The sequence below is a fragment of the Hyperolius riggenbachi genome, chromosome 2, assembly GCF_040937935.1.
Source record: "Hyperolius riggenbachi isolate aHypRig1 chromosome 2, aHypRig1.pri, whole genome shotgun sequence".
Lineage (NCBI taxonomy): Eukaryota > Metazoa > Chordata > Amphibia > Anura > Hyperoliidae > Hyperolius > Hyperolius riggenbachi.
In genome coordinates, this window is record NC_090647.1 from 310,019,585 (window position 1) to 310,039,265 (window position 19,681).

General features: G+C 42.9%; 1 protein-coding gene and 1 long non-coding RNA gene across 7 annotated transcripts in view; one reads left to right on the forward strand and one right to left on the reverse strand.

Moving 5' to 3' along the window:
• LOC137546519 (uncharacterized) overlaps positions 1-19,681 on the forward strand; it is a 100,461-nt gene that overhangs the window by 50,133 nt on the left and 30,647 nt on the right. For both annotated transcript variants that reach the window (XR_011026274.1, XR_011026275.1), the window contains exon 2: positions 19,326-19,523. This is a non-coding gene — a long non-coding RNA (uncharacterized lncRNA). The remainder of the gene's footprint in view (positions 1-19,325; positions 19,524-19,681) is intronic.
• The window catches only part of LOC137546516 (angiopoietin-2-like), a 142,964-nt gene that overhangs the window by 44,068 nt on the left and 79,215 nt on the right, over positions 1-19,681 (reverse strand). The window lies entirely within an intron of this gene.

Here is a 19,681-nt window from a genome sequence, read left to right on the forward strand (position 1 = left end):
ATTATGTATTGGATAGGCACCCAAAAAAAAATTGACATAGAAAGCTGTGTGACTTATGACTGACCCTGACGGCTTTATAAGAGTTTGCAAACTAAACAGACCCAGGACCTTTTCCAATCCTCACTTTTTCTTAGTTTTCTGCCAAGAGATAATTTTTCATCTCATCTAAAAATAACTTTTCTGCGCTAAGCAATTGAAAAAGTACCAAAAGTAGGGGAAAAAAAGTTACATCAAGCTTATGTTGAGCATTTTCTGACATAGGTGACCTGGGTTCAAATTTTGTCGCTGCCAGTTTCAGTAAGCCAGCACCTATTCAGTAAGGAGTTCTTGAGTGAGACTCCCTAACACTGCTACTGAGTGTGCACTAGTGACTGCCTTAACCACTTCCCGACGGCGTCACGCCGATGGGCGTGGCCGCGGCGGCAGCCCCAGGACTGCCTAACGCTGATTGGCGTAAAGTCCTGGGGCTTACATTTGCAGGCGATCGAGCGCAGGGTGCGCGCGCATCTCCTGCTTGGTGGGCGAAGCGGAGCCTTCAGTATCCGAGCGGCGATCGCTGCTCGGGAGACTGTAACGGCGAAACCGCAGCTTAATTGTATTGTACAGCGCTGCAATCTGCAGCAGAGCTGTACTGGGGACAGCCGTGTGCCACAGCTGTCCCCTGGGGGACAAGAGAGTGATCGGCTGTCATAGGCTGAAGCCTATGACAGCCGATCGCCGTTATTGGCTGCCTGGGGGTGGGAGGGACATAGGGGAAAAAAAATGATAAAAAATACATAAATTTAATTAAAAAAAAATGACATAACTATTTATATATTAAAAAAAAAACACTGCAGGGGCGATCAGACCCCACCAATAGAGAGCTCTGTTGATGGGGACAAAAGGGGGGGGAATCACTTGTGTGCTGTGTTGTGCGGTCCTGCAGCTTGGCCTTAAAACTGCAGTGGCCCATTTAACATAAAATGGCCTGGTCATTAGGGGGGTTTAACACTGAGGTCCTCAAGAGGTTAAAATAGCTTTGAGTCCAACAGGAGAAAAGCGCTATACAAATACTGGAATTATTATTAAAGGCATTTTTGAGTAAGGTTTGAAAATACAGTGGTTTGCAAAAGTATTCGGCCCCCTTCAAGTTTTCCACATTTTGTCATATTACTGCCACAAACCTGAATCAATTTTATTGGAATTCCACATGAAAGACCAATACAAAGTTGTGTACACGTGAGAAGTGGAACGAAAATCCTACATGATTCCAAACATTTTTTACAAATAAATAACTGCAAAGTGGGTTGTGCGTAATTATTCAGCCCCCCTTAGGTCTGAGTGCAGTCAGTTGCCCATAGACATTGCCTGATGAGTGCTAATGGAAGGAGTATGGCGCTCTCCTTGTTCGGCCTGTGAGTTTAGGTGGATGGCCTTATCATGGTAGGTTTACATTTGTGCCATACTCCTTCCATTAGCACTCATCAGGCAATGTCTATGGGCAATTGACTGCACTCAGACCAAAGGGGGCTGAATAATTACGCACACCTCACTTTGCAGTTATTTATTTGTAAAAAAAATTTGGAATCATGTATGATGTTCGTTCCACTTCTCACATGTACACCACTTTGTATTGGTCGTTCACGTGGAATTCCAATAAAATTGATTCATGTTTGTGGCAGTAATGTGACAAAATGTGGAAAACTTCAAGGGGGCCGAATACTTTTGCAAACCACTGTATCTCTTTGGAGAAAACTCAGGAGAAAAGGTAATAGGATATAGGCCACAGTATTCAGTACTCAGTAGATAGGATCAAGAGACAGTGATGTACAGCCAGAGTATATTGAGATGGATGTACTGTATAGCAGTAGCACGCAGTATCCCAGAGGTGCACTTTAACGTTCCCTTCACTACTTTAATGAGCATAATTATTCTAAATTATTTATCTTTATCTCAACTTTTTTATTGACTTCATTTACACCTATATTTTTATCCCTCTCTGTTCACTTTATCACAAGTGATTTACTGTCTTTCAGTTTGTGGAATTTTTATAGCGCCCCTTGGGCTTAAATTACGGTAAGCATTTCCTATAGTTCATTGTAAGTAGCGATTAGGAATATGGATGCACCTTTACAAGTACTGATTTTTCACTTTGTCGCCATCCTGTAAACAGCAGAAAATAAAGTGAGGAGGCAGAAACTTCCCAAAAGAGCACCAAAGACAGTCTTAAAATGTTATTAGAGATTTCAGACCCTAAGGGCTGCATACACAAAGAGAAGTTCATCTTACAGGAATGTTAAAACTCACTTTTTTTTTTAGATTTCTTTGTAATTGGGCCAATCACATTAATTTCCTGTCAATGTAATTTGTCCCAGTTTCAAGCCGCATACAGTTTGTGTCAAATCTGTGTGCAGCTGGAATTATACTGTATGTATCTCATTGACCATCTCTTATGCGCATGCCTGACAAAAAAATGTGCAATGCTTCTTGCTGACGCTGCTATAGGATAACGCATCTGAACATTGTTGCTTCTGTTTGCATTGTCTCAATAAGTAAGCCCACTTGAGACTGACTGAAGACGTAGTTCATATGAATGGTGAATATTTTACATTATGCTTATATCTCTAGACATACGGTAGTATTGGGTTATATATTAATTCCTAATATCTTACTTAAAGTACAGTACAAATTACAAGCATACTCCCTTGGTAGCACCACAGCCTGCAAGGTCAGTGTCCTTGGATTCTTCTATTAGATGATTTGTGCCTAACAATGGACTGTTGACCAGTGAAGCGTGTTAAAACAGAAATAATTCTGCCCATTACCCCCACCCTAGACAGCTTATTTATGATCATGTTTAGCAACTCACTTCTAAGCCATGAGTGTCAGTTGGATGATTTATGACCAAAAACCTGTTTTTCTGAGCTGTATTAAAAACATATGCCAAGATATTTACAGCATGCAACTGGTAATGTGATCATCTTTGGCTCTCCGGTATTGGGGGTTTGAGGACTCTAGTATTTCGGGGTTTCAAGTTCAGACACAGTATTTTTTTTATACTCTTAAGAACTTTGTGTTATTTGGATTGTGCATGAAATTTTTTTTATAAAAGTTGCTGTTTCACAAAGTAAAAAAGGAAAATACCTGCATTGAAATTCACATATTCTCATGTCCTTCTCAGCAATCTCAAACACCTCTCATCGGTCTGAAGCCAGACAGTGGGGGTGTGGCTTCAATCGACAAAGTATTCACTCTCCATCTTTTATGCCATGTGATTAAATGATTATTAAAATAGTGGTATAACAATGTAGGGATAAATATAGCAGACGAGGCAGTGTTTCAGGGCAGGCTGACTAGATGCAAAGTCAAGCCGAGGCAGAGGTGAACCAGGCTAAGGCCTCTGGGTGCAGTGCAGGATGGGGCCAAGTTCTTTCCTTCCTCTGCTAGGACCAACCTAGCCTCTCATACTCCTCCTCACTGCTTCTTCAGGGTGCTGAAGTTTGGGTCTTACCTCTTCAATCACTATATCTACTGTCCATCATCTGCGGCAGCTGCCCATTCTCTGTTTCCTGGTGCCAAAGCTTAGTGCATTTGGGTGGGTGAAGTTTTCTTTCCATCTACCTATAAAGACTCCACCTTTCTTCAGGCTCATTGTTACTATGACTAAGGGCACATCTTAAAGTGGACCTGAACCCTTGCACAGAACAAAAGGAAAACATAGAGAAATGTGCCCTGTATGTATTTAGTGAGTTTAGCCTGTTTAATTCCCCCCTCATTTGTGTATAATCACAAGTTGTAATTTGATCTCTCCCATGTGTCACATGACTGCCATGGCAGAGATGGCAGATAAGCTCATTTGAAAGTACAGGCTGTTAACAATATGTCTGCTTCCATGAATCAGGAAGTAGAAACAGTGCAGATTTACTTTAGGATTTGTATCAGCTGTAACAAAGAAATGTTTTTTGTTTAAAGGTTGTTATTCTGTTGTGTATCTCTTAGAGCAGAGAGGACGTTCTGAGTTCAGGTCCGCTTTAGGCCCGACATGTGTCAGTTAATCCTGTGGATGTCTTTGTCTTTGTATGTGGATTTATCTTCAATAAAGAAAACTGGCTTTTAGAATCTCACTGAGTTTGCAGATTATTCTCCTCTCTGTAACATGGCCTATCTAACCAGGTCCTGCAATAGTGAGTATTTGTGGTTCTGCTTCCTGCATGTCACATGATTACAGATGGACAGTGTACACAGTGCTGAAGGAGGTAAAAATCCAGCTTCAGAACCATCTCCATACTTCTCTGCAATATGGGGAGGAGGATGAGAGGTGACAAATACTGGTGGAGCAGAGGGAAACATAGGAGAGGGAGGAAAGAAGTGGGGATAACATATTTGTAAAGTGGGTGGGGAAGATTGCACAAGTGTGTGTGTGTGTGTTTGTGTGTGTGTGTGTGTGTGTTTGCGCCCGTGCATCCTTGCGTGCGTACAGGAGGCTACATATCTTATCAAGTTTGGAGGCAGGTGTGTGTGTGTGTGGGGGGGGGGGGGGGGGGGGATTGGCAGGTACGCACACATGCTAGATGAAGGTCAGAAAGGAAGTCATTAAAGGCCACCTTTATTGAATCCAGTATGTGTATAGTCTTCCCTGAAGAAATTGAAATATCTAAAGCATTTATTGACAGTAACCACCAAGCACGATGTTCCCCTCCTTTCCCTGCCTCCCACAAGCCACCTCATTGTGCGCTGTTCTGTTGTCACTGTTCCAATCCCTTTGGCAACAGTATGTGTCACTCTGGTATACGACAACAATTTCCTTTTTTTGTGACAAATGCAAAATAGTTTTATCTGCTCATAATTCATTTAAAATAATGTTCTATTACATGTATATACAAACTGCATTTTTTAGTGGAGTGACTTAGAGACAATGTAAGGGTGGGCAGAGATCCCGAACAGAAATGATAAGAGTCTGGGTTGCCTTTCTATGTGCATCACTTCTGAATCATCACCATATCAGTGGGCTGTTTCTAGACACAGCTCATTGCCCTACCACAACTTCCTGCAATGTCCTGCCACACAATGCTATATTTGCACTGACCACACTCATGACGTGTCCCAGTGTCATTCTCACAATTTAGGTTTCTGACTGAATGATATGGGTGTAAAGTTTGGGTTTTTTTTTAGCACATTTTTCTTATTTTAAGCCCATACTCACTGACCACTTGACTCACAATTTTGTGATGTAACTAGTACCTACCTACCAATTCATGCCAATGTCCTTTTAAGGCAACACTTCAGGTCATCCTTGGTTGTGCATTCTGTTCATAAATGCAGGAGTCAGCTTTGTACTGCGTCAGGCACTATGAAGTCAGCAACTGTAGAGCTCAATATTACAGAAGATTTCTGCAGAAATTACTAGTATAAATGTATATAGTGTCAAACAGCGCAGGTCTCCACAATCATAAAAAGGATAACAAATTATGTCAAATCACCAAACGGTGTCCAAAGCTCTCTCAAACGTGTTTACCATAGCCAATATAGGAAATAAGGCTTACCAGATGAACACTTTCATTCCAGCGCAGGAGACTTGGGCGCAGCAGTGAGTAACTTCAGCGCTGTCAGAAGTTACTTCTCAAACACTATTATTCGGCCTCCAGCAATTGCTGGAAGCCAAATTATTTCATTCCCCACCATCCATGGCGGCCTGGAGGGGGAAAAGTATTTAACATCAATGGGAATTTGTGCAGGAGCAGGATACAGCCATACCGGCTGTATCCTGCGCCCAAGTCTCCTGCGCTGATTCCTCTCGTACGCTTACCAGATACCAACAACCCACAGTATAAGGTTGCATATAGGCTCAAGACACTTCCCATGTTGGTGGAAATTATCAATGGAACATCAAGGTGTTACTCCCAGGAAATTCCAATGGTGGTAACAAGCAATGTATAAAAGACAACAAAGGCAGTGCAGACTGCTTTATTCTTCAATACAGTGATATGTCAATCACTAAAGACAACTGAGGGTCCCCTTAAAGTAAACCTGAGATTAATGAATGCAAACGTTTTATCCATACCTGGGGCTTCCTCCAGCCCCCTTCGGCCTGACCCATCCCTCGCTGTCGTTCCCTGCCTCCTCCATCCTCCGTTATGGCTCCCGGTAACTTCGGAAGTCAGGGCTTACTGCGCAAGCGCGGCCTGGCTGCAAGTGTGTCCCCCCGTGCTCCCATTGCACAGAGGATTCTGCACTTGCGCAGTACTACAAAGGTCCTATACTCTTTTGTAGCAATGGTTAAGTTAAAGAAACATGGTTGCAAAGAAAAAAAAAAAAAAGGAAATACAGCCTTTGTGAGCCTTTGTGGGTTTTCCTCTTGGTGTTGCCTTATCACTTTTCTTTGCAGATTTTTTAGTTTTTATATTTATAAAGTATTAAAGTAGGATGGAGACGTGCACACTCCCAACCGGTTGGAGGCAAACCTTTGTGTGCCAGGAGCTGCTGTCCAATTTCCTCCTGGGCTGTATAGTGCAAATGTTCCAGATGGTCAATACCATGGTATAACAAAAATGCATGTATTCAACAATAAAAGGCATACAAAACAGCTGTATAGGCAACAGCATGACGTTTTGGGCAATCTGCACTTTCTCAAGCCAGAATAGTTTACTTTTTTATTTAAAGGACCTCTATCGCGAAAATCTTAAAATTTTAACCACTTCCCAACTGAGGGGTTTTACCCCTTGACCACCAGAGCAATTTTCACCTTTCAGCGCTCCTTCCATTCATTCGTCTATAACTTTATCATTACTTATCGCAATGAAATTAACTATATCTTGTTTTTTTAGCCACCAATTAGGCTTTCTTTAGGTGGGACATTATGCCAAGAATTATTTTATTCTAAATGTGTTTTAAGGGGAAAATAGGAAAACATGTGGGAAAAATTTATTATTTTTCAGTTTTCGGCCTTTATAGTTTTTAAATAATGCATGCTACTGTAATTAAAACCCATGAAATGTATTTGCCCATTTGTCCCGGTTATAAAACCGTTTAAATTATGTCCCTATCACAATGTTTGGCGCCAATATTTTAACTGGAAATAAAGGTGCATTTTTTTCAGTTTTGCGTCCATCCTTAATTACAAGCCCATAGTTTATAAAGTAACAATGTTATACCCTCTTGACATAAATATTTAAAAAAGTTCAGTCCCTAAGGTAACTATTTATGTATTTTTTTTAATTGTAATTTTTTTTTTTTAATTACAAAAAAAAAATATTGGGGACTGTGAGTTAATTTTTTGTGTAAAACTGATTTATTTGTATGTAAAAAATGTTTAAGGGTGTAGTTTTACTATTTGGCCACAAGATGGCAACAGTAACTTTTTGTTTAATGCGACCTGCAAGCGTCCTTTCGGACGCTTGCAGGAAGTACTAGGAGGCTGAGAAAGTTTTTTTTTTCACAATGATCGCGCTGCTTTTTGGAGAAAGCAGCGGATCATTGCGGGGCTTAGATCAACAAACGGGAATGGATTTTCCCTTTCATTGATCCCCGGGCAAGCGGCGGGCGGCGTGTTTACCCGCAGGAGTGCGCGCTAGAGCGAGCGGGAGCGCGGGCAGCGGCGGGAGCGCGGAAAGTACGGATTTCTCCGTCCCTGGGGGTTAAAGGATGGAAAAAGGGACGGAGAAATTCGTACGCGTGGGGGGGGGGGGGGGGAAGTGGTTAAATACATGTAAACATATACATATAGGAAGTATGTTTCTTCCAGAGTAGAATGAGCCATAAATTACTTTTCTCCTATGTTGCTGTCACTTACAATAAGTAGTAGAAATCTGACATTACCGACAGATTTTGGACTAGCCTATATTCTTATGCGGGGATTCTCAGGGTTTTCTTTATTTTTTTTTAACAAATCATTTTATTGATTTTAATACAACAAAACAGTGCCGAGAGGCCACAACAGGACAGAATTAAGCTTAGATACAATCAGAGGTCAACAATATCATAAATCATAGTACAGGATATTCTAGTACATAGTGGCTCCTTCCTAGAGATTCTTTTAACAATTGTTCATAGAGTCCAGGGAGCCCAAATTGTATCAGGAGCATTAGATACTTCGTCCGAACTTAATTATAGTCCATCAAATTATAACCTCTGTATTAATGCAGGGTATATAGCTTAAAAAGAGAGAAGAGAAGATAAACAGAGGAAGGGAAGAACAGGTTAGTTAGGTCGCCTCCACCCCCGCCCCCCAGCACCACCCCACCAGGCATTACAACCAGATTAAAGTTATTAACCCATTCAGGTTCCGTCGTTTTCACGTGAGAAATGTTCACCTCCTATTCATTAGCCTATAACTTTATCACTACTTATCACAATGCACTGATCTATATCTTGTTTTTTCCGCCACCAATTAGGCTTTCTTTGGGGGGTACATTTTGCTAAGAGCCACTTTACTGTAAATGCATTTTAACAGGAAGAATAAGAAAAAAATGGAAAAATTCATTATTTCTCAGTTTTCAGCCATTATAGTTTTAAAATAATACACGCCTCCATAATTAAAACTCGCGTATTGTATTTGTCCATATGTCCCGGTTATTACACCGTTAAAATTATGTCCCTATCACAATGTATGGCGACAATATTTTATTTGGAAATAAAGGTGCATTTTTTCCATTTTGCATCTATCACTATTTACAAGTTTACAATAAAAAAAATATAGAAATATTTCATCTTTACATTGATATTTAAAAAGTTTAGACCCTTAGGTAAATATTTACATGTTTTTTTTTTTTTTTATTGTAATGGGTTTTTTTTTATACTAAACATTTTATTTGGGTACTTTTGGGAGGGTGGGAGGTAAACAATAGATTTATAATGTAAATGTGTGTTAATTCTGTTTTTTTTTTTCCAGGTGTAGTATTACTTTTTGGCCACAAGATGGCGGCCATGAGTTTGTTTACATGACGTCACTCTAAGCGTAGCACGCGCTTAGAGTGACGCATCAGGAAGAAGACGGCCAGAAAAAGCTCAGCTTCCGAGAGAAGCTGTCGCTTTTTCAGCGGGGGAGAGGAATCAATGATCGGGCTCCGTAGCCCGATACATTGATTGCTTGGCTACCGAATCAGCGGCCGGGAGTGCGCGTGCACGCGCACGATTGGCCGCGGGGGCGCGCGGTAGCGCGCATGGTTCCTGGACGTAGAAACTACGTCCAGGAACCAAAATAGGTTAATATTAAAGATTATAACTTTAGCTTAGGAAGGAGTGTCAGAGGTAATATCTGGATTACCAGTCCATGGAGACCAAATTTTTTCAAATTTATTTGGACAATTTCTACTCAAATAGGTCAGTTTATATAATGTCAAAGATTGGTTCACTGTTTTCTTCCAATGATTGATCGAGGGGCCCCCAGCGCCCTTCCATACTCTTAATATTTCTTTGCGGCCATAAAAAGTAAGTAGTTGGATTAAATACTGAGCATGCTTATTGAGGGAGGTTTCGCCCAGTATCCCCAGGAGCGCCAACTTGGGATCAGGAACAAGTTGGACGGTTAAAATGGCGTTAATTATCTGGAAAACTTCAGTCCAAAACGTAGCAATGACAGGGCATTGCCAAAATACATGAAAAAAGGTACCGTCTTGTTGATTGCATTTAGGGCAAGTAGCACTGTTTGCACGTGAAATGCTGTTCATTCGTACTGGGGTCATGTACGTCCTATGCAGGAACTTAACTTGAATCAGTCTATCTCTAGAACATATCGGAAGCTTGATAAAGTTCTCCAAGATATCCTCCCAGTCTTGGCTATCGATTACCACAATATCCTCATTCCACTTATGTTTACATCTATCCCACCCTTTAGTTTCAGTATACAGTAGCTCATAATATAATGTGGATAGTGTTTTTTCTATGATTCGCGTCATTAGTGTAGTTTCTAAGTGGCAGGAGCCTAGGTTGAGTATTCTGCCTCCGGGAAATTGTGAGCGGAAGTCATGGCTGACCTGGAGATAACGGAAGAACATATTATTTTTAAGGGAGTAGAGCTGTTTAAGTTGATTAAATGACATGAGTTTCCCATCCTCTACTATATGATGTATTGCTTTAATTCAGTGCAATTAGTGCAAGTCAATGGCTGGAACTGGAAGTATCACCCAATGCTTCCTCCATGACCTCACTATTACTGTCATTATTTATTTATTTACTTACTTGTTTGAAGATAATGGTCCGCACCACATCCAAGTGTATAAATCAGCTTTATTGAAGATCCATAAAATGCTGTGCAGCAGCTACAGCCCGCTGTTTCGGGTTACATGCTCTTTTACAAGCCGCTCAGCATGTCATTTATTTATTACATTATTTATTATCTACCCACCCCGGCCATCCCTGACCCTCCCAGATGTGAATGTCACTGTTAACAACACAATTATTCGCCCTACCTCTCAAGACCACGGTCTGGGTGTCACCCTGGACAGCGCACTTTCCTTCACCCCTCACACCCAAAACCTCACACAGTCCTGCAACTTCCACCTCCATAACATCTGCAAGATCCGCCCTTTCCAGACCTCTCTCACCACCAAACTCCTCATCCATGCCCTCATAATTTCTTGACTACTGCAACGCCCTTCTGTCTGGTCTCTCTATGACCCAAATTGCAGTCCGTCATGAATGCAGCCAGAATTATCCACTCCTTCCATCGCTCCACCATGGCGTCTCCCCCCTGTGAATCCCTCCACTGGCTTCCTATCCAGTCCAGAATCAGATTCTGTGAAGATACTGTGTCTGGCCTACAAATCTGTCCACAAAACCTGCCCAACGTACATTTCCAATCTTACCCAGAGGTACACACCTAGCCGTTCACTCCGCTCCGCCAATGAACTTCGCCTGACTGTCCTCCGCATTACCCAATCCCATGCATGCCTCCAGGACTTCTCAAGAGCTGCTCCAACACTATGGAACTCCCTACCTCCCCCCATTAGAGTTTCCCCTCCTTCAACATCTTCAAGAAGGCCCTCAAAACTCACCTTTTCACTCTGGCCTACTCCCCTCACTAGTGCTTTAAACCCGAAGCTGAACTCTGTTTCCCTACCTTTTGTGTCTCTACCTCTCCCTCTAGATTGTAAGCCTTCAGGCAGGGTCCTCCTCCTTATGTCTTCTACCTGTTCAAGCACCTCCATTACCGAACACCCATCCTATGGATCTGAGTGAAATCGACTTGCCTAATCTCCATGCTCCCATCCAGTAACTGACTAAGTATTACCTTGTACTCATACTGTGCTGCGTGATCTGGTTTGCATGTATTCCTGTATTGTCTTATCACTGTATGTCACACCTAAATATTGTCTGTAACCTTGACTAATGTACATCGCTGCGTAATGTGATGGCGCTTTATAAATACAACAAATAAATAAATAATTACATCACCAGGTTAACAGTAACATGTTACAACGATTAACTTATGTGATTGAATGGCTTCTTTTTTTTTACAATTTATTATGCCTTTATAAATACTACAATAAATGCATGGATAATTGCCATGATAATGCTTAATAAGAGGAATATCACAAGAGTGAAATGTCAGCTACAGTTAAGACTAATTTGGTTCTGCCATGACATAAAGTAATATGTGCCGTATCTATATGAGGTAACACAAAATATTACAATACAAAAAAAAATCCAAGATGTATTTATCGCTCTTTAAATCAGACATACAACTGGTCCCCTTGAACAGGTAAAAATACAAAACATAGAGTTGGTATAAACATCACACGTGTATATTAACTACATACGTACATCTGGTTTGAGAAATATGTATCAGCCCATCAAAGGACTATATAAAATGTCAGTTCAGATACATGGGGAGAGAAAGTGTTCTTCAAAAGGAACCAGCTGTGCTTAGTCCATTTAACAGAAATGTCCTGATGAGTGCTGTCACCAGAAGCTAACTTCTCAGAGGATCCTTGAATACAAATGCTCAATTCAGTGAATTACTGTACAAGTGAAAAAAAGAGCGTAGCCTGAGGCCTGGAACCCACTGAAAACCGCAAACGCAAAACGCAACCGCTAGCGTTTTGCCTGAGCGGTTTGCAAGCGGATTCATGCGCGTTTTTGGTCGTGTTTTGCAACATTGTATTTTTTTCCCCAGCGGGTGCCTAGCGTTTTGCGTTTTGCGTTTTTATCCTGATTGGTCCTGTGAATTATTTTTCATTTTGTTACAGTGTGCTGAACCGCAAAACGCTAGCAAAACCGCTCAGTTTAGGTTTCGCTGAGCGTTTCCGCTAGCGGTTCAATACTTTACATTGAAGCGCTAACGCTCCCAAAAGGCTGCATGTCCTGCGTTTGCGTTTCTGAGAAACGCAAACGCTCCTGTGGAAGTTGCCCCATCCATTAACATTAGCCCAGCGTTTTGGCAAACTGCTAGCGTACCGCAGTGCTGCCAAAACGCTGCCAAAAGCGCTCCTGTGGGTTCCAGCCCTAATGGTCCAATGCTACATATTCGGCTTACAAGATGACTGGGCGTATAAGACAACCCCCAAACTTTTCCAGTTAAAAAATAGAGTTTGGGATATACGCGCCCTATAAGACTACCCCTCTTCCAACGCACACCAAATAAAAAAAAACATACACTGGTGCTATGTATGAACCAATGCTGGTGCTGTACTGTATGTGGTACCTAGTATATAACAGTATATAGGCGATTGACTGCTTGGATTGGTCAACTCTCTCTAAGCGGATTGGTCAGCTCTACCTGTCTCTAAGCGGATTGGTCAGCTCTCCCTGTCTCCCTGTTTATCAGAGCGGTATGGAAGAATAGTTTGCGCTGTGCCCATAAAACATGCCTCTTTAACCTTTCTGGACCTCCCTTGTTTACTTATTTACCTCCTTCTCTGCCTCTCAGATCTCGCACATGTTCACCTGCACCGCTTTACTACAGTCCTTAACAGCGAGATTTTAGAGTCGGTAACAGGATAGGGCGTATCACCTGGCATCAATGATATCCGGCCTATAAGACGAGCCCCTAGTTTTCCAGTTAAAATATAGAGTTTGGGATATACGCGCCGTATAAGACTACCCCTCTTCCAACGCACACCAAATAAAAAAAATCATATACTGGTGTTATGTATGAAAAGATACTGGTGCTGTACTGTATGTGGTACCCAGTATATAACAGTATATAGGCGATTGACTGGTTGGATTGGTCAACTCTCTCTCTCCCTAAGCGGATTGGTCAGCTCTACCTGTCTCTAAGTGGATTGGTCAGCTCTCCCTGTCTCCTTGTTTATCAGAGTGGTACGGAGATGTGCTGCTGCCACTGCTGCCACTTTCATCTACTAGGGTGGATCGGAGGAGGACACAGGGGAGCAGAGGAGGACATGGGGACAGTACATGGAGTCCCAGACATCGTAACGGGTCGGCAGTTCATATCGGCGGGCGTTCATAAGTCAGGCAATATAAGACACAGTGACTTTTTTCTGCCCATTTTTGAGAGAGAAAAATTGGGTCTTATATTCTGAAAAATATGGTAAAGTTTGGAAGTGGACAGTATTGAACTTCAAGTTGAAAGTTAGTGTTAGGGAGGGTTCACACTTATGTTCTTGCTACATTGCGCATTACCTCTGCTAATAGTGTAACGGGCAGGGCTCCTCTGGAGTTAGTACTAACAAAAAAGCACTACCTGCGCATGCCAATCTTACCGGCCTTTCATGCATCAGACCCAGTGTGTTATATTATGCTGCATGCAGCATGTTTTTTCCCCACATGCGGGAACATTATTAGATGTGAACATGCTCATTGATTGTCTGTCACACCTGGTGTGATTCTGCATCCTAGTAAACCGTGCACGATCTCCTCAAGTTTGATTCCTGCCTTAGGTAACTTCAAAAACACCCTAACCTTAACGCCTAAGTGGCATTGAAACTGCTTTGCCTATGAGAGTGATGTAATTGTGGTACCAAATCAAACAAAAAATAGTAAAAAAGAAAAACAATAAAAATAAATTCTGCCTCACCTGTATATGCACAATCTAGGAATAGATAAACACTAGATAAACACTCATTAGATAAACACTTATGCAGAGGAAGAGCAGTATATAAATGCACTGCACTGGGTCATGTGGTGTGTGTGTGTGTGGTGCACAAGAATGGAATGTAGCCATGCTACTGTGCACACAAGTACCAGTAAACCACTTACTGTCAATGCGGTCCACAGAAAGCAGCCATGTGTCACCAGGGAACAAGTAATAGCTGAACTGTCTATAAAGATTATAGTTATTTTTGTTTGGAAGACTCCCGTTATCCCAGACAGCAGATGCAGGAATCCTAAAAATCTTTAAATATAAACCCTGTGTTGTGGGTTTTATTTGTCTCTTTGCTTTTACGAGCATGCTATAATGACACAATCTTGGTATACAACCAGAAACATGATACAACAGAGAACTCTTTTTAAGACACAGCAGAAAATCCTGCAGAAGAAAACAATTAAGAGGACAAGGCACTCAAGAATAGCTATATAATACAGATGATTTAGCAACTATTGTTTTCTCCATGGATAGGCTAAGGACAAGCATACTTGAGCACAAACCACAAATTGCTCTCCAATTAGAAACACAGATTTGATTCTTTTTCTCCCCTGAAAAGACATGGGAACTCCTGTGCAGGCCTATTAACAAATATGGTCCCATTGACAGTGCAGTTTCTAGGCTAAAATGCACCCAGGGCGAGGGTGTAAAAACTGCGCCCCCCCCCTCCCCGAGCAAGGTATGGGTGCCCGCAGTATAGGTTAGCCAGGTGTAGTTGCACTTAGTATAGGTCCCCCCAGTATAGGTAGCCAAGAATAGGTACCCCAGTATAGGTAGCCAGACATAGGTGAGCCAGTATAGTTGCCCCCGCTATGGGTTAGCCAGGTAGGTGCCTCCAGTATAGGTAGCCAGTATAGTTGCCCCCAGTATAGGTTAGATAGGCAGGCGCCCCCGGTATAAGTTAGATAGGTAGGTGCCCCAGTACAGGTTAGCTAGGTGGGTGCCTCTAATATAGGTAGCCAGAATAGTTGCCCCCAGCATAGGTTAGATAGGTAGGTGCCCCCAGTATAGGTTATTTAGGTAGGTGCCTGCAATATAGGTAGCCAGCCCAGTATAGTTGCCACCTATATAGGCTAGCTAGGTAGGTGCCCCCAATACAGGTTAGATAAGTGCCCCCAGCGTAGGTTAGATCGGTAGCTGCCCCTCAGTGTAGGTTAGATTAGGTAGCTGCCCCCCAGTGTAGGTTAGATAGGTAGCTGCCCCCCAGTGTAGGTTAGATAGGTAGCTGCCCCCCAGTGTAGGTTAGATTAGGTAGGTGGCCCCCAGTATAGGTTAGATAGGTAGCTGCCCCCCAGCGTAGGTTAGATTAGGTAGCTGCCCCCCAGTGTAGGATAGATAGGTAGCTGCCCCCCAGTGTAGGTTAGATTAGGTAGGTGCCCCCCAGTATAGGTTAGATAGGTAGCTGCCCCCCAGCGTAGGTTAGATAGGTAGCTGCCCCCCAGTATAGGTTAGATAGGTAGCTGCCCCCCAGTGTAGGTTAGATTAGGTAGGTGCCCCCCAGTATAGGTTAGATAGGTAGCTGCCCCCCAGCGTAGGTTAGATTAGGTAGCTGCCCCCCAGTATAGGTTAGATTAGGTAGCTGCCCCCCAGCGTAGGTTAGATTAGGTAGGTGCCCCCCAGTGTAGGTTAGATTAGATTAGGTAGCTGCCCCCCAGTATAGGTTAGATAGGTAGCTGTCCCCCAGTGTAGGTTAGATTAGGTAGGTGCCCCCCAGTATAGGTTAGATAGGTAGCTGCCCCCCAGCGTAGGTTAGATTAGGTAGCTGCCCCCCAGTATAGGTTAGATTAGGTAGCTGCCCCCCAGCGTAGGTTAGATTAGGTAGGTGCCCCCCAGTGTAGGTTAGATAGGTAGCTGCCCCCCAGTGTAGGTTAGATAGGTAGCTGCCCCCCAGTGTAGGTTAGATTAGGTAGGTGCCCCCAGTATAGGTTAGATAGGTAGCTGCCCCCCAGTGTAGGTTAGATTAGGTAGGTGCCCCCCAGTATAGGTTAGATAGGTAGCTGCCCCCCAGTATAGGTTAGATAGGTAGCTGCCCCCCAGTGTAGGTTAGATTAGGTAGGTGCCCCCCAGTATAGGTTAGATAGGTAGCTGCCCCCCAGCGTAGGTTAGATTAGGTAGCTGCCCCCCAGTATAGGTTAGATTAGGTAGCTGCCCCACAGCGTAGGTTAGATTAGGTAGGTGCCCCCCAGTGTAGGTTAGATTAGGTAGCTGCCCCCCAGTATAGGTTAGATTAGGTAGCTGCCCCCCAGTGTAGGTTAGATTAGGTAGGTGCCCCCCAGTATAGGTTAGATAGGTAGCTGCCCCCCAGTATAGGTTAGATAGGTAGCTGCCCCCCAGTGTAGGTTAGATTAGGTAGGTGCCCCCCAGTATAGGTTAGATAGGTAGCTGCCCCCCAGCGTAGGTTAGATTAGGTAGCTGCCCCCCAGTATAGGTTAGATTAGGTAGCTGCCCCACAGCGTAGGTTAGATTAGGTAGGTGCCCCCCAGTGTAGGTTAGATTAGGTAGCTGCCCCCCAGTATAGGTTAGATTAGGTAGCTGCCCCACAGCGTAGGTTAGATTAGGTAGGTGCCCCCCAGTGTAGGTTAGATAGGTAGCTGCCCCCCAGTGTAGGTTAGATAGGTAGCTGCCCCCCAGTGTAGGTTAGATTAGGTAGGTGCCCCCCAGTGTAGGTTAGATAGGTAGCTGCCCCCCAGTGTAGGTTAGATTAGGTAGGTGCCCCCCAGTATAGGTTAGATAGGTAGCTGCCCCCCAGCGTAGGTTAGATTAGGTAGCTGCCCCCCAGTATAGGTTAGATTAGGTAGCTGCCCCCCAGTGTAGGTTAGATTAGGTAGGTGCCCCCCAGTATAGGTTAGATAGGTAGCTGCCCCCCATAATGGAGGGGGGAGCCAGAGCCGCGGGGAGGGCAGCCCGACCAACATACCTCCCTGCGCTCCAAGCGCTGCTCTCTCGAGACCGGTGGCGACACCTACCTTACAATGTCCATTGCGTTCTGCCACATGAGCATGACTTGGGAGCAACACATAAGAAAGGAGTGAAGCATGCCCCCATACAACTAGGGAGCTCCAAGCCCTCTCACTGCTCAGAACCCCACAGCGGCACCCCGGAGGAGTTCCGAGCAGTGAGCGGCTCTTCCCGGCATTGGCCACACTCGGAGGGGTTGCCTGCTCCTCTAAGCCTCCTCCTCCCGGGTCCCGCTGTGGTGTTGCAAGCAGTGAGAGGGCTTGGTGTTCCGTGGCTCCCTGGTTGTATGGGGGCATGGGGAAGCCTCCCCATGGCACTCCTGAATAGTGCTAAATGCTGCACGAACTAAACCCCGCAGGGCAACAGTTTTGCAGTAATTCGTTTTAGACCCTGCATATTATGGCATCTAAAAGCAAATGCATATTTGCATGAGCAATGTCTCGTGATTAATCCATAAATTACTTTTTTCCTATAATGCTGTCACTTACAGTAGGTAGTAGAAATCTGACAGAAGTGACAGGTTTTGGACTAGTCCATCTCGTCATAGGGGATTCTCAGCAAGGCTTTAATTCTTTATAAAGAAATTCCCGGAAAAAAATTTAAACAATGATGCCGGCCAGCGTCCCTGCTCCCTACACAGTTTTTTAGCAGTTGGACAGAGCAACTGCCATTCACTAAGTGCTTTTGAAAATAAATATATCCCGGAGAATCCCCTATAAAGAGATGGACTAGTCCAAAACCTGTCACTTCTGTCAGATGTCTACTACCTACTGTAAGTGACAGCAACATAGGAGAAAATTAATTTATGGCTCATCTTACTCTGGAAAAAATGTACTTCTTATTTGTATATGTTTGCACATATTTTAAATTTTACAGTTTTTTGCTGTAGTGCCCCTTTAAATTTACATCCCAGGCAAGCAGAAATACTCATGCTTGCATTTCCTGGTTTCCATATGATCAGCATTTAACCAGTTACTCTGCAGGCTATGAGAATATGGATGTATTGCAATTCAATATATGGAGAGGGTGTAAAGAGAACTGTCTAGCAAAAATCTGTTTGTGACACTTCAGCTTAAAGTGTATTTGAACTAGGAACCCTTTGAAGGCCACAGCTATAAGTGGGTTCTCCTCATAAACAGCAGTTAAAAGAAAATTGACAGAGGTTCTAATCATGCATAGATCTGAAAAGGGCACTGCTGTAATCTGGGCACCGGGAAAGCCGCTAGTAGAATATTGGTAAAATTACTGATATTCTGCTATTGGGTAATGAATGGGTAATACAATAGTAGAATATCTGTAATTTTTACCAATACTTTACTATCACAAAACCCAACCTTATCCTCACACCAACCCTCCCTCTACCTTTCAAAAGTCAAATATGTCTCACTCAGTTTCATAGCACCAGCCCCAATAAGTATTAATTACTTAGTAAAATCTGCTAAAAAGTTTAAAACTGTCAGTAAAGTAAATATTTATACATCATTTTAGATGATTACCTTTTGTAGCCACAGTGTATTGTTCTCCATGATGCTTTCCAATGCCTCTATCTTCTTGTTGGGCCAGTGAAGGTCAGCATGCGCGGGCGCATCCCTCTGTAAGGCGTTGGATACCTGGTAGTCAGGTGGAGGTGGGTGACAGTTGTCTATTTCCGGCAGAAGAAAGGTGTAGGTGCAGTGTCCATGCTGGACCTTGTGGTGACGATTGTCAGGGATATCAAGCCCATTGAGATGAGTTCCCATTGCTAGGTTCACCTGGGTTAACAACAGCCAGTGTTTTATCAGCACCTGAACCACATGCATCTTTGTATTCTTCCTTGTCCAATGAAAGAATGTTTGCTGCTCAAGGTTGGACCTTGCACTGTCACTGAAGAACCTTTCTTAGAATGAATCCACTGCAAAATGCCTGTGTATCACTAACCCACGTTGCTTTGACAGTTCAGGAAGTTTTCCTGACTCTGTTCCCTCCTCCTGTGTGTGGTGCTGAACTGGAGCTGGGAAGATTTCCCATACCACATATAACATGTAAGGATGCTTATCATTAGCTTCTTCACGGACAGTCATATCTGACTCATTGCAGAGTTCCAGGAAAGTAATGCAAACTCACTGTTCTGTGCTTCCACAAGTTTAGACTTACATTTATTACAATGAAAGCCTTACTGGAAATAACATATTCTGTTATTCTTCAAGCTTACAGATTCAAATGTATAGATACATTAAAACACGTAAATATTTGGATCCAAGATCATCATTCACAAAATGAAATCTTCAATTTAACATTTGTCTTTTTCTACTCTGATTTTTTCTTATAAACTGTAACATTTCATTTTGTGTTTATTTATTTTCAGAGTGTAAGATGAGACATTTTTATACATCTTTCCTCTATTTGGGTATGCATTGACTGGCAGCTTGGCGTTTTCTGTTGTCTGGTAATTAAAGCTGGACAACACAACAGAAAAAGAGACTACCTCGAAATATTCCGCTGATGCACTGCATTCAGCTGGATGGATGAGCTCACATTTTTGCCAAAAAGCAAGTATCCAGAGGTAAATAATGTTTGCAACAATATAATGCATTGTCTTATCCCTATTGACTTCAGTGTATTTGGAAAAATATTATTGTGCCCATATTTGGTGAAAAATAGTTTTTGTCATGTTTATTGACTTCACTGCATTTGGAGAAGATGTGTTTTCTCACGATCATA